This window comes from Phoca vitulina, unplaced genomic scaffold, assembly GCF_004348235.1.
Source record: "Phoca vitulina isolate PV1807 unplaced genomic scaffold, GSC_HSeal_1.0 scaffold29, whole genome shotgun sequence".
NCBI lineage: Eukaryota > Metazoa > Chordata > Mammalia > Carnivora > Phocidae > Phoca > Phoca vitulina.
Window position 1 is genome coordinate 13,379,943 of NW_022589732.1, and position 13,849 is coordinate 13,393,791.

The 13,849-nt window shown below is 38.8% G+C and overlaps 1 protein-coding gene and 1 long non-coding RNA gene across 3 annotated transcripts in view; both read left to right on the forward strand.

Annotated features, from left to right (window-relative positions):
* MCU (mitochondrial calcium uniporter) overlaps positions 1–13,849 on the forward strand; it is a 198,774-nt gene that overhangs the window by 5,004 nt on the left and 179,921 nt on the right. The window lies entirely within an intron of this gene.
* The window catches only part of LOC116644387, a 39,754-nt gene continuing 37,150 nt past the window's right edge, over positions 11,246–13,849 (forward strand). The window contains exons 1-2 of one of the 2 annotated variants that reach the window (XR_004301732.1): positions 11,246–11,844; positions 12,380–12,521. This is a non-coding gene — a long non-coding RNA (uncharacterized LOC116644387). The remainder of the gene's footprint in view (positions 11,845–12,379; positions 12,522–13,849) is intronic. The other variant, XR_004301731.1, reaches the window with a different exon arrangement.

A 13,849-nucleotide genomic window follows, 5' to 3' on the forward strand; every position in this document is an offset into this window, starting at 1 on the left:
GAGAGCGCGCAAGTGAGAGAGCACGAGTGGGGGGGGGGGGGGAGGGGGGAGGGCACGAGGGGGGGGGGGGGGGCAGAGAGAGAGGGAAAGTACACTCCCCGCTGAGCGGGGAACCCCATGTGGGACTCAGTCCCAGGACCTGGAGATCATGACCTGAGCCAAAGGCAGACACTTAATTGACTGAGCCAGCCAGGCGCCCCACAACCATTCTTTTATTTATCTTAAAATCGTGCTTATTTTGTACCCCACAAAATATTTGAGTAAATTTGGATTTATTCAACAGATTATGATTATTTGAACTTTTCTAAGTCCCAAGGGGCTCTGTTTTATGCTTTATGGAACTCTACTCCAGGAGGAAATCTAAGTAGAGAATGCAGCATCAAGAATGGTGTATATCAAAGATAACAACAAGGATCATTTTTGGTTTTGGGGCTGCCTCATGTTTGAAATCCAGAGTGGTCCTGGTCTTCTGCAATAGCACTTCATTGATACCATTATCTGAATAACTGCAGAGATGTTGCTTTCATTTTTTAAAAGATTTATTTACTTATTTGAGAGAGAGAGAACGTGATGGAGGGAAGGGAGAGGGAGAAGGAATCCTTAAGCAGACTCCCCGCTGAGCTTGGAGCCTGACCCTGAGGCATGATCCCAGGATCCTAAGATCATGACCTGAGCCTAAATCAAGAGTTGGACACTTAACTGACTGAGCCACCCAGGCGCCCCTCATTGCTTTTTTATATTCTAGCTTTGTATCTCTGTGGGTTTTCTTAAAAATTACTGTTTTTTGTTTTGTTTTGCTTTTTGTGATTAAGGACAACACTACCTTTTAAGATCTTGAGATAATCACTTAACATAAGGGAATCCTCTATTCTTTATTTGACTGATTAATGCCATTTCATGGCTCATGAATATTTTACAATTACTGGAATAACATGTTATTAGGAAAACTAAGATGTTACCATGGAGGACATGTACTTAAAAGAATTGTAGACTTGAGATCTCAAAAAGACCATAGGTTAAGGAACTAGGGCAAGAGTGGTGAATGGCTTTTTCCTTGGTAGCCCAGCAAGTTACTACAGAGCTGAAAATGGTTCCCCCATCTGCTGGCCTTTGCAGTCAGTTCTTTTCCTACGAAATTACACAATTGTGTGTTTTGTTTTACAAACAGTTAAGCAGAGGTGGGTTTTAAAAAGTGAACTGGGGGCATATTCTTTCAGTAAGTGCTTAAACTCAAACCCAATCTTGAATAATTACTCCCTGATTTAGGTCAAGCTTGATGACACATGTTAAAAAAATTTGTCCTCTGCATGTTGAACATGCAAGAGAAACTGTCCATTTAATTATTTCACTGCACTTTGTTAAATGCAGTGAGAGAGCCTGTGTAACATGAAAGTTGACTTCAAGCAAAGTAATTTTAGTAAGTTTAGTGAATTATTGACCCATAAACTGTGTACAGGCTTAAATCTTTTGTTTATTTATATATTTTTTTATTTTTAAAGATTTTATTTATTTATTTGAGAGAGAGAGAGCACAAGCGGGGGTAGGGGGAAAGGGAGAGGGAGAAGGAGAAGCAGACTCCCCACTGAGCAGGGAGCCTGCAGTGGGGCTCAATCCCAGGACTCTGGGACCATGACCTGAGCCGAAGGCAGCTGCTTAACCGACTGAGCCACCCAGGCGACCCCAGTCTTTTATTTTGATAAAAATATAACTTGGTAAATTACATCACCAGCTGGGTCTAATAGCATGCTAAAACTGAACTTCTTCTAATGCGGTTCTGGAAAAAACTGAAAATATGACATTGCATTTTGACATCTCTCTTAAAAATAAGAGCCCTTTCCAAAGGTTCTTTAAGGACATCGATAATATGTATTAATCAAAAGAGTGGGGTGTTTACCTCTTACACTTTGTTTCTGAAATTCTCAGTTTTTACTATGTGTTGTGTACTTTATTGTTTGGGGAGCATTTGTAATGATCACCAGAGAATTGCTGAGGAATCCATTACGTGTATGAGGCTGTCCAGAGGATATTCTCCATGTAGTCTTAAACTGTACTGCCTTATAGATTACAAGATCCTTTAGACTTCTTTTTTGCGTTCTAAGAGAGGCTACATTGTACATCTTATCTATAGTAAGTGGTGTTACAGGATGTTTGAGTACTAATATCTCCTTTAAAGTTTAGAGAAAGTTAATGTGACTGATTTTTTTGTCAAATAACAGGAGAGTAAATAGGTTAACTTGAACCACCTGACCCTACATAGAGGAGTAGATATAGAAGGAAGCATCTAAGATCTGAGGGCATTGTGTTACCTCATTTAATTCTCACCATAACCCTATGAGAGGCGTTATTACCCCAGTTTTATTAATGAGGACATTGAGGATGAGGTAGGTTCCTTTCTTCTTAAGTGTCATAAACTGTTTTAATGCTAGGGATACAATGATGGACAAGACAGATGCTTTGGAGGTGAAATTTAAGTCTAGGTTTGGTGGGATCCCAGTGTGGGGCCTCCTTCCCTTTTGTCTTCTCCTTCAGCCATGTTTCTTTCTCAAGCATCTACTGCAGTTTTCTTCCAAGAGATCTCACCATCTTTCTAACTACATTTCTTAACTCTTTCTCCACCCTCTCCTCCAGGTATTAGGTAGTAAGGGTCTAAGGTATTGCTTCCTTAGGATCTTTGTAATTTAGCTAAGGATTCTAGAAAGTCCCACCCATTATCAAGTATTGCTTCTATATCACTTTTAAAACATTGTCTAGCGTACTCAACAACTCTTCAGGCAAAATACTTCTGCCATTGTACAGATAAGAAAATGAAGACCTAGTAAGGGTAAGTAACCTGGAGTCATTCAGAAAATATCTGTTGAACTACTGTTTGTAACTTGCTGTGCTGGGAAAGAGAGATGCCTCTGAGGTAGTCCAAAGAGGTCACAGTTTGGCTGGGAGACACCAACAAGCAAGACTGTAACTGGTTATGCTCCCCACCCCCTCACCCCCCCCCATGGAGGTTCATTGGGAGCATTTAGACCTACTCAAGAGAATTGGGGAAGGCTTCACAAGGGAGGCCTCACTTAAGCCGAAATAGGAGGAAATAAAATGTATGGGGGACTGGAAAGGTGTAGTTCACATTCTAGATAGCACCAACATCTGACATGACAGTCTGAGGGAGGAAGATGTATTTGAGAAACTGCCAGTCGTTTGTTATAACTGGAGTATGGGCAAAAATAGCCAGAGATTAGACTGGACAGTAGTAGTGATACCAATAATAACTAATATTAAGTGCACCACGTGTTATGTACTTTACATAGGTAATCTCACTTAATTTTTGTGACACCCTGTGGGTAGGTACTGTTACTATCCTCCTTTTATAGATAGTGAAGCTGAGTTACCTCAGATTGGTTGCTTTGCCCAGGATCACAGCTGATAAGTGACACTCAGTAAATGACTTGCTCAGGATCACACAGCTGGGACTGGCGTACCTGGCCCCAGTGCCTGTCTCCTAACTACTGTGCTCTGGGGAGGGAATCAGACTGTTAAGGGACTTGTGAAGGAGTTGGAATTTTATTATGTAGGTCAGTGGTTTTTTTTAAAACTCAACCCACAGTATAAATACATTTTATATCATGACCCAGAATGTGCATGTGTGCGTAAAAGTAGGAAAAGTTTCACCCAACAGTTTTTTTACTATGTATGAGGCATACATAGTTTCTGTGCTGTTTTGTTGAAGAAATACTGGTTGGGACCCATTTAAATTGATTCCACAATTTAAGCCACAGTTTGGAAAAAATACTGCTGGTCCGTAAGTGAGTGTCTGAAGAATTTCAGTTAGATGAATCACATGATCAGTTTGTGCTTTTTGGTAGGTTACAATAGCAGCTGTGTGAAGGCTGGATTGGAGAGGATGGGACCAGAAAAGTCAAGAGGCCAATAAGGGACATCTTAATGAACTAGGCAAAAGATGCCTGAATGATGACAGTAGCATTGGGAATAGAGAAAAGGAATAGAGAGAAGGCAGATTTAGGAAATAGAATTGATAGAACTTGACGATTGGACATGGACTATCACTCAGCTGGTACCAGGTAGAAAGGTAATTCATTTCGAGGGCTGTCTGATTCTCTTAATACTCAGGTGCTGAAACTTTGTTTCTGGACCTTCTCTGTGTGTTTCTTTTTACAGTCATGTTAAGTATGTTTCGTTGTTGTGATTGTTGTACCTCTACTTTTGTATATAAAAATATGTTGACCTGGTTTAATGATTGTAAATTCGTATATCAGATGCCCACCTTATCCCCATTTTCCTGCCTCCCTCCCCTACCCCATACCATCAGAATCTGAAAGATTTGCACACCAGTATGGAAAAAGTTTACAAAGCATGGTGAGCACTCAACAAATCTTTGTTGAAAGTGTGTGTTCTGTGTATTATACTCTTCCAAAGCAGAAACTCTTCACATTACGTTAATTAGAGGAATATTTTTGAGTAATTTCCTTTGACTTTGTTCTCTTTGACTTTCCACTTTTGTAATATTTGTTTACCTGTAGGGAATATTGAGCATTGTATGTATGATGGTCTTTTATATTTAAAAGAAACAAACAAAAACCTAGCTATTCTTAAGCATGAAACCTTTTCTTAGTAAAATTTTAGCAACCTCCCTTTTCACATTAGAAATGAAGATACAAGATTCCTACTGCTTCTGCTACCCCAGTTTCTCAAGAGAAGTATCAAAAATAAAAACATGTAATAATCGAGAACGAGTTATATGGAATGATTCTCTAGTATTTTAATTGACTTTACTGGGTTGCTTTATTTAGAAAGCATATATTCTTTGGTCTTCTAGGTATTATAATACAAAGGTAAGTATTTGATAACTTTGACAATTTTTAATTTTTTAAAATATTTTATTTGTTTATTTTTTAAAGATTTTATTTATTTATTTTGACAGAGAGACAGCAAGAGAGGGAACACAAGTGGGGGGGTGGGAAAGGGAGAAGCAGGCTTTCCGCAGAGCAGGGAGCCCGATGTGGGGCTCAATCCCAGGACCCTGGGATCATGACCTGAGCCGAAGGCAGATGCTTAACAACTGAGCCACCCAGGGGCCCCAAATATTTTATTTATTTTAGAGAAAGAGAGTGTGGGCAGGGGCGCACAAGTGAGCAGGAGGAGGGGCAGAGGCAGGGGGAGAGGGAAAGAATCTCAAGCAGACTCTGCGCTGAGCTCGGTCTCACAACCCCGAGATCATGACCTTAACTGAAATCAAGAGTCAGCCGATTAACCGACTGAGCCACCCAGGCACCCCAACTATGACAATTTTTAGAGCTGTTACAATATCTGCTTTGCCAGAAGAGATTGTATTTGTCATGTATGAGCCTTTTGAAATCTATGGGAGCAAAGAATTGTATCATCAAAGAATTTTTTTAGTTTTCTGAGGTAGATAAAAGAAGAGATGGAAGTGGTGTGTGTGTGTTTCAATCACCAAAAGTAAGTAATTGAAGAGGATTAGGTGCCATGTGATACAATAGGAGTCTGGGTTCTGTTCATTTCTCTACTGTTAAGTTGCTGTTTGACCTTGGGCAAGTGACTTACCTCTTTGGTCTTAATGTTTTGGTCAGTTAAATAAGGATGCTTGATCAGATGAGCCTAAAGGGCTTTCTAATTCTAAGACGTATATCATTAATTTTTATGTTATTTCACGGTGGGGGTCTTGTATAAAATCATAAACCGAAATATAATATATTTGCTTATTCTCACAAGGGTCAGGGGCTTGAAGTGAAGACAAATAGCTTCCATTTCCTTTTCAGGACAGTTTGCATAATTACTTCTGACATCTTGATAGACAATTTACCCTGCATTCCTCTGAAACAGTTCATTATGCCTTAGTCCCATCTTTCTCTTTTGTCTTCTTTTTCCAGTCCAAACTACTGAGGGTATGGGGAATAGGTGAAGATATGGTAACGAATCCAGAGAGTTGGAGAGAGGGGGGAGGGAAGGAAAAAAGCAGTTAATGTTGTAGTGCTGAGGTAAGATGGACTGTTTTGTTTTGTTTTTTCTCAATGATTTTATTTATTTATTTGTCAGAGAGAGATAGAGCACAAGCAGGGGGAGTGGCAGGCAGGAGAAGAAGCAGGCTACCTGCTGAGCAAGGAGCCCGATGCAGGACTCAGTCCCAGGATCCTGGGATCATGACCTGAGCCAACGGCAGACACTTAACTGACTGAGCCACCCAGGTGCCCCAAGATGGACTGTTCCAATAATTTGTTAATTCTGAGTTGTGGCTTGCCAGTCTGAAACAGAAAATGTTTCTGTTTTCCTTTGTAATTACACTACAGGAATTCTGAGTGTGAAAACCTCAGGTGATTAGTTGCCCATAGTAGTCTACTCTCCCAAATTCTGTGAACTGAGCCTAATAGTGTCAAGAACACACAGCCAGCGTTGGATAAGTGAGAGTCAGTGAGTTAAAAAGCCCTAGAGACCATCATCTAAATCCTTCAACCCTGTGGATAATGCATCTGTAGATCATCTAGTTCTCTGTGCCTAGATAATACAGTGATAGGAATCATGGAAATGTGAAGAAGGAATTACTTCTCTTTGAATCAAGCAGCAGCAAATCATTTTTTTTTAAATCAAATAACCTGATTTTATTTTTTATTTATTTATTTATTTTTAAAATTTTATTTTATTATCTTATGTTAATCACCATACAATACATCATTAGTTTTTGATGTAGTGTTCCATGATTCATTGTTTTCATATAACACCCAGTGCTCCATGCAGTACGTGCCCTCCTTAATACCCATCACTGGGCTAACCCATCCCCCCACCCCCCTCCCCTCTAAAACCCTCAGTTTGTGTCTCAGAGTCCATAGGCTGTCATGGTTCATCTCTCCCTCCGATTCCCCCCGCCCTTCATTTTTCCCTTCCTTCTTCTAATGTCCACCATGCTATTCCTTATGTTCCACAAATAAGTGAAACCATATGATAATTGACTTTCTCTGCTTGACTTATTTCACTTAGCATAATCTCCTCCAGTCCCATCCATGTTGATGTAAAAGTCTGGTATTCATCCTTTCTGATGGCTGAGTAATATTCCATTGTATATATGGACCACATCTTCTTTATCCATTCATCTGTTGAAGGGCATCTCAGCTCTTTCCACAGTTTGGCTGTTGCGGGCATTGCTGCTATGAACATTGGGGTGCATATGGCCCTTCTTTTCACTACATCTGTGTCTTTGGGGTAAATACCCAGTAGTGCAATTGCTGGGTCATAGGGTAGCTCTATTTTTAAATTTTTGAGGAACCTCCACACTGTTTTCCGAAGTGGCTGTACCAACTTGCATTCCCACCAACAGTGTAAGAGGGTTCCCCTTTCTCCACAACCTCTCCAACATTTGTTGTTTCTTGCCCTGTCAGTTTTTGCCATTCTAACTGGTGTAAGGTAAATCATTTAAAAAGAGTTCACAGATTATGCTGAAACAAGTAGGACTATAGAAAAAATCACTAAAAATAGTGATGGAAAAATATTATAGTGCTTTTGTGTTATAAGTGATTTAAGAAATTGACTCATGCATCTGCCTGGCAAGTATTTGGAGCAGGTAGAGGAGAAGAGGGAAGGGTGAAGGGCTGGACTGCAGAAGAGAGCTTTAAAGGAACTCTTTGAAAGAGGTGCTGCCAACTCTAGATTCCCTACATGTATATATTTCCAAAGATGACAGATTTTTGGAGGTGTTTATTTTGGAACTAATCTTCTGTATTTCCATTCTGCCCCCACTGTATCCTGTATCTTGCACTGCCAGAATTCTGCTAGCTGCAATGAAGCAGGGCTGTGGCAAGTGGCCAAGTGTGATAAAACCTATTTTTCATTTTAAAACAGAGTATGGATGTCAGAATACTTCAAAGAAGTATTTAAGGATAGATTGAATGGAGTAGGAGAAATAGTAAAAACCTAATGAGAAGATTGAAAGTTTCTGATTTGCTTTTGATGGAATTACATTTATTTTGTAAACAGAAGAATACCAGCTTATGTCTGTCTCTGTCAGTTTCTCTTTCTTGTCCCTCTTTCTCTGATCTTTGCGTGCTGGTGCAAGGAGCTGCTGAATACACAGGAGAAATGAGTTTTCTGATCCCAAAGAGGTGGTAGTGATTTTTTGTTGTTGTTGTTTTGTTTTTATCTTTTGAGGGGATCCCAAGGGTATGCTCTATGTGAATGTCTCATTACACGTATGCATGTTAGTAATTCAGTTTTGTTTATTTCATTCTTGCTTTAACCACCCCCTCCAAAAATGAAATCTTTTCTTTTTTTCATTTCTGGCTCTGACTTAAACTTCAAAACAAAATGTTGTCTAAATGTTGTTGAGATGGTAAAACAATTGTAGCATAACGTTACAGAATTTTGAAATATTCATTTATTAGATGGAAAATTGAACTGCAACCAGTACTTTAATTTTAATATCTCATTCTACATTGACATTTGATTCAGAATGAAATCAAGTTCCTCGCTTGGCCAAGTGCCACAAAGTTGGGTGAGTTTTAAATATGTAACGACTTGTTTTTAGTGATTGCTAGAGCTTTGAGCAGTAAAAAGGGGAAAATGAAAGGGAACTCTAGCAGATTGCCTAAAAAGAGTATTCTTGGTAAGATTAAAAGTAGAGACAAGCTGAGGCCCTGAGTTATGGATCTGAGTCACATCCAGCCAGCATCAGAAAGTAGCAGCATTAGTGGAAGAAAACCCAGGTCAGTCCTGATGAGCGTCTGTCAAAGCTCACCTGGAAAGGGCATTCCATCACCAGAGGGTTTCTTTGGGGGGTGGGGGGGGGGAATGGGGTGGATGTGGGGTGGGTGTGGTGTATTCCTTCATAAGAAAATTACGTTGCATTCAGTTAAGCCGAACAAAGGGAAAAGTCTTTTGTTTTTAAAGTATGAAGTATGTCATGTCTATAAAAACAGGTATAATATTTGTTTCTTTTAGCTCGAAAAATTAAACAGGACAACTATAATTGCTGCCCAAAATATCCTTCCTCAGTCTTATTTCTTGTCCTCTCTCCCAAAAGTACCATTCTTTCCAGTTTGGTACTTACCATTCCCATGCATGTGTTTATGCTTTTGTTTATCTGTCAAAGTTACATAGTACTCTAAGTATGTTTTAACCTCACTTGGAAGATTTTACACTGTATGTAGTTATGTAATTTGTTCTTTTTACTTAAATACTTGAAAAAAATATGTTGATACATGTAGTTCTAGTTCATTCATTTTTAACTGTTTTGTGGTGTTTCATTCTCTATTTCTCATGTTTAACCATTCTCTTGTTGACTGAAAGTCTTTTTAGCTGAATATTTTGTAGGGACAGGAAAAAGGGAATTTATTTCATTTTAAAAGTTAGACTAGGAATGTTTTTTTTTTTTTTCCTTTTTTGGTGTGGAATGTCCTCATTTATCATATTCCTGGGAAAATCCTTTGTATTTCCGGAGAGAAGGAGGAGGAGAAGAATAATGTTTCATTACACAGATGAACATGTCTTGTGCAAAATGCCCAACAGCATTTACTCTAATACAGCAAGCTCATGCGGGATTGAGCTGCTACAGCAAAAACTTGTTTTGCTCTATAAAAATGCTCAGATTTTTGAAGTGCAGACAAGCTTGGAAGGAAACTTGTTGGCCTTTATTCATTGTTTCTTTTCTGTGTGTTTGGAATAATTTGCAGTTTGGGACTGCTTTCTTTTGTAAAAAGGACTTGTGCCTTAAATGGTAAAAAGACTGTTCTTGAATGGTGTCATGGTTTTATGGAGCAAAGGAAAAACAAGGTCTAGGAATGAGGGGGAAAGTACTTTTTGAGGGAGATAGTTGATGTGAAATAAGTATTTGTTTTAATAATAAACCTTATATATACATTTGCCATTGAGTATTCTTTACTTTGTAGTCATTATTTTAGAAAGGCAATCTCTGATTAATTGTTTTTCTTCCCAATTTCATGCAATTGTCTTTTATTTGCAACATTTTTGATAATGGTTTGGATAGTGTTGCAGAATACACAGTACAGAACTCCGTTCAGGTTGTCCCTCCAAATGATTTGCTATTGTGCTTTAACCAGAAATACTGATGCAGCAAGGGAAACACTAATACATGGGATGCTTTCCAGGGACTGTAGCTAAGGCAAACACAAGCCAAAATTAAGAAGAATATGTGAGCTAGGCACACAAGATGTAGTCTGGCCAAATATGCTATTAACAGTGAATATCCCATTCTAATTAAATTAATTGAGGCCTGGACAATTTGAATCATCAGACTGTCTGTTAAAAAGGTGACCCAACTTTAAGCATTTTAGAATTAGGGAATAGTGCAAGAATAGTTTTTTGGCTAAAACTTATTTACAATGAAAAATTATCTTTGCTTTTTCTTATTGGAGAGATTCTAATGCCTCAAGAATGATTAAATTCAATTGCCTGTTTGTTTCTTCCATTCTGGTTCTGAGGGAAAGGATGCTGAAAGGACCTGCAAGTAAAAGAGATAATGAAAAAAAAATTTTTTTTTTGAGGGGGGGTTGGCATGATTAGATGGAAGAGAGAGTATTGAGAATTAAGAATTGAGAATTAACTGATTATTAAGAATGATTTTTGTTTTTTGACTATTGCTGCTTTTCTTGCAAGTCGCTATTTTTTTTTTTTTTTAAGATTTTATTTATTTATTTGACAGAGAGAGAGATAGCTAGAGCAGGAACACAAGCAGGGGGAGTGGGAGAGGGAGAGGCAGGCTTCCCGCCGAGCAGGGAGCCCAATGTGGGACTCGATCCCAGGACCCCGGGATCATGACCCGAGCCGAAGGCAGACGCTTAACGACTGAGCCACCCAGGCGCCCGCAAGTCACTATTTTTTATTCACAAATTATTTTACCCACAAATAGTGTAGGCATTATGAGAGGAGGTGGTGGTACGTGAACAGGCTCTTTTTAAAATTGTTGTTCTGGAAAAAAAATTGTTATTGGTCTGGGTTTTGAGTGATCTCTGATTAAATTTGCCAATAGTCAAGCATTTTGAAACAGAACTCCTAAATCAGAGGGTTGTGGGGCTAGGTAAACGAATTAGTTTTGTAAATTTGCTTCTGAAACTAGTGAAAGTTCTGAATGAATCTGGATAAGCTGAGACTTCTATTGCCAGGCTCCCCTTCAGTTTAAAAATTTTTTTTCTTGTTTAAAAAAAAAGGGGGGGGATGCCTGGCTGGCTCAGTTGGTAGAGCATGCAACTCTTGATTTTGGGGTTGTAAGTTCACCCATTGGGTGAAGAGATTACTTAAAAAAAAATCTAAAAAAAACGATTTCTTCTTCCCTCATTGTTTACTAGGGTTCCATTTTTTTTTAAATGCTAGAAGCATAGAGAAGAGCGAAAAAAATTTCGCTTCTTTAAAACTATTTCTAAAAATATTGGTCTATGAATTGTTGCTTTAGATTCTCTACTTCTACATCTGTATGAGCTTACCGGGTGGTTATCAAAGATTCAGTACTTTCTCTGGAAAAAAATGTATATTTGAGAGTTTCTCATAACCTTCTGGATTTATTCTAGGTTATAGCTAAAATTCTTTCAAAAGCGCCCTCTTGTCCTAAAGGTCACTTGTAATGACTAGAAGCTAAGAGTGACCTAAACAACATCTTTTCAAACTTTCTTTTCTTTGTTGTCATATGCTGAGGTATCCATGTCAGCAGGCTCAGGAGAGCCTTTACCTTTGACATTGACATTACTTTTTTCTATTCTTTTAGGTCTTTCACTACCATTTCTACAGTGGTTGACAAGATACCGTTTCTTCCTCACTCACCATGTACCATGCCAGTGACATCTTAGCTGCTAGAGTGTGGAGCTGGCCTGTGGGAGTCAAGTAAGTGCCTTTTTTACTATTTGGCATGGTTTTTGCTTACTTTGCAAAGCCATGTAGAGGAACTTCTTAAGATTAGTTTTTAAAAAGGCACTTGCTTGATCCTTGTGGGCTGGCTCTTTGCTCCAGCCTGCTATTGAACATCTGGTAGCTAACATGGGGCTGAATTTAGCAAGGTGACTATCACAGAATGGAACATTTTTATTAGGATAAACCCTAAGAGATGATAGATCTGATCTTGGCCCATTTATGTTGATGAGCAACCCCTGTCCTATCCCAGAGTGAATCAGAACTTCTGTGTTAGCTCAAACAGTTAGTCTGGCCTTCTGAAATTTAACAGGTTATGAATGACCAAGGGTCTGCTGGTCTAAAACAACTGGGTTGCATGGAAACAGAACAGCTCTCCCAGGAGAGTTGATGACGTTGACACTTACCTGAATTAATTTAGCTTAATATATAGAAGTGATGATTGGCATTAATCAGGTTTGGGTTTCTGTTATTGCTAAAGTTGCTAAAACCTGGTATTTTACTTTTGCAGGTCACCTTGTAAATTTTGCCTATATAAATTAACACATCCTCTGTTATGTCGTAACAACCATGTAAGGGAGAGTGTTTTCCTGCTCTGTCTTAGGTATTGGTGATGTGACCTCTTCACGCAGGGGAATCTTGAACATTCTCAGGTATGTGAAGATCATGATTCATAAATATTTTGTCCCTGCAAACAAAACAGAGTTTATATCAGTGTGAACTCATGATGTGGTTTTACAAAATCTATCTTGCCAGTTGATTTTTCTCCCCTTGGTATTAGAACAGGGATTGGCAAATTACAGCTAAGACCACTTGTTTTTTTGAATAAAGTTTTGTTGGAACACACACCCATTCTTTTACACATTGTCTGTGGCTGCTTTTGCACTACAGTAGCAGAGTTGAGTTGTTGTGACAGAGACCATATGATTCACAAAGCCTAAACTATCTGTATTTTTGTTTATTTTTTTTTAAGATTTATTTATTTGAGAGAGAAAGAGAGTGTGTGCAAGTTGGGGGAGGGGCAAGGGTAGAGAGAGAATCCTCAAGCAGACTCTCCTCTGAGTGTGGAGCCATGGTGCTCCATGTTATAACCCTGAGATCATGACCTGAGCTGAAACCAAGAGTCAGATGCTCAGCCGCCTGAGCCATCTGAGTGCCCCAGACTATCTGGCTTCTTAAGAAAAAGTGTGCCAACTCCTTCTATAGAAGAACCAAACTTAAGGTTGTATTTAGATATAAACTTGCTGGAACCACAGGTGAATTCAAATAGTCTTCTAAAGAGAAAGTCAAGACCTGTGTCATAATGCTGACTAGCAAGTAAATATTTGCAATGTATACGGTGGTGGGATTACTAATACAAGGTTAATGGAATGGAAAGCTATGATGCTGTTCATCTTCTTTTCTTTCACTCATTATATCCCCCCCACCCTCCATCCCCTGATAGAAATAAACATTCATTCCATGACAGGATATTATTTTTCTTTCTAGATGCTTTAAAAATTTTATAGAACAGATAAGGATAAAAGAATTAACTAGGATATCTGGCATAACAAGAAGTGGTAACTAAAGGACCTCTTGATTCATGGAACAAATACTAGAGTTAAAATGGACTTGAGATCATGAAAATGGAAGATCAGAGATGTTCAGGGAAATGTTCGAGGATCACAGAGGAAATGAGTGGTGGAACTGAAACTAGAAGCTGGGTCTCTTGCCTCCTTGCCCAGGGTTCCTTCCACTAGGTCTCATACCGTTTTAGGGCTACTTGTTTTCCCTACTAGCTCTAAGGCACAGCCTTTTTCCTATTCCCTCTGAAGTAAAAGCAAAGACTCAATGACTTAAACCACAAAGATATGATTTATTGGGGAATTGATGTTACTTGGAGTTTGGATGCTTTTATTTTATTGTTTGAAGATTAACTGGGGGATTACCTCTTAATGAATCATTAAGTGCTTACAGTATATACTCAAAAAGGTTAGGTTAG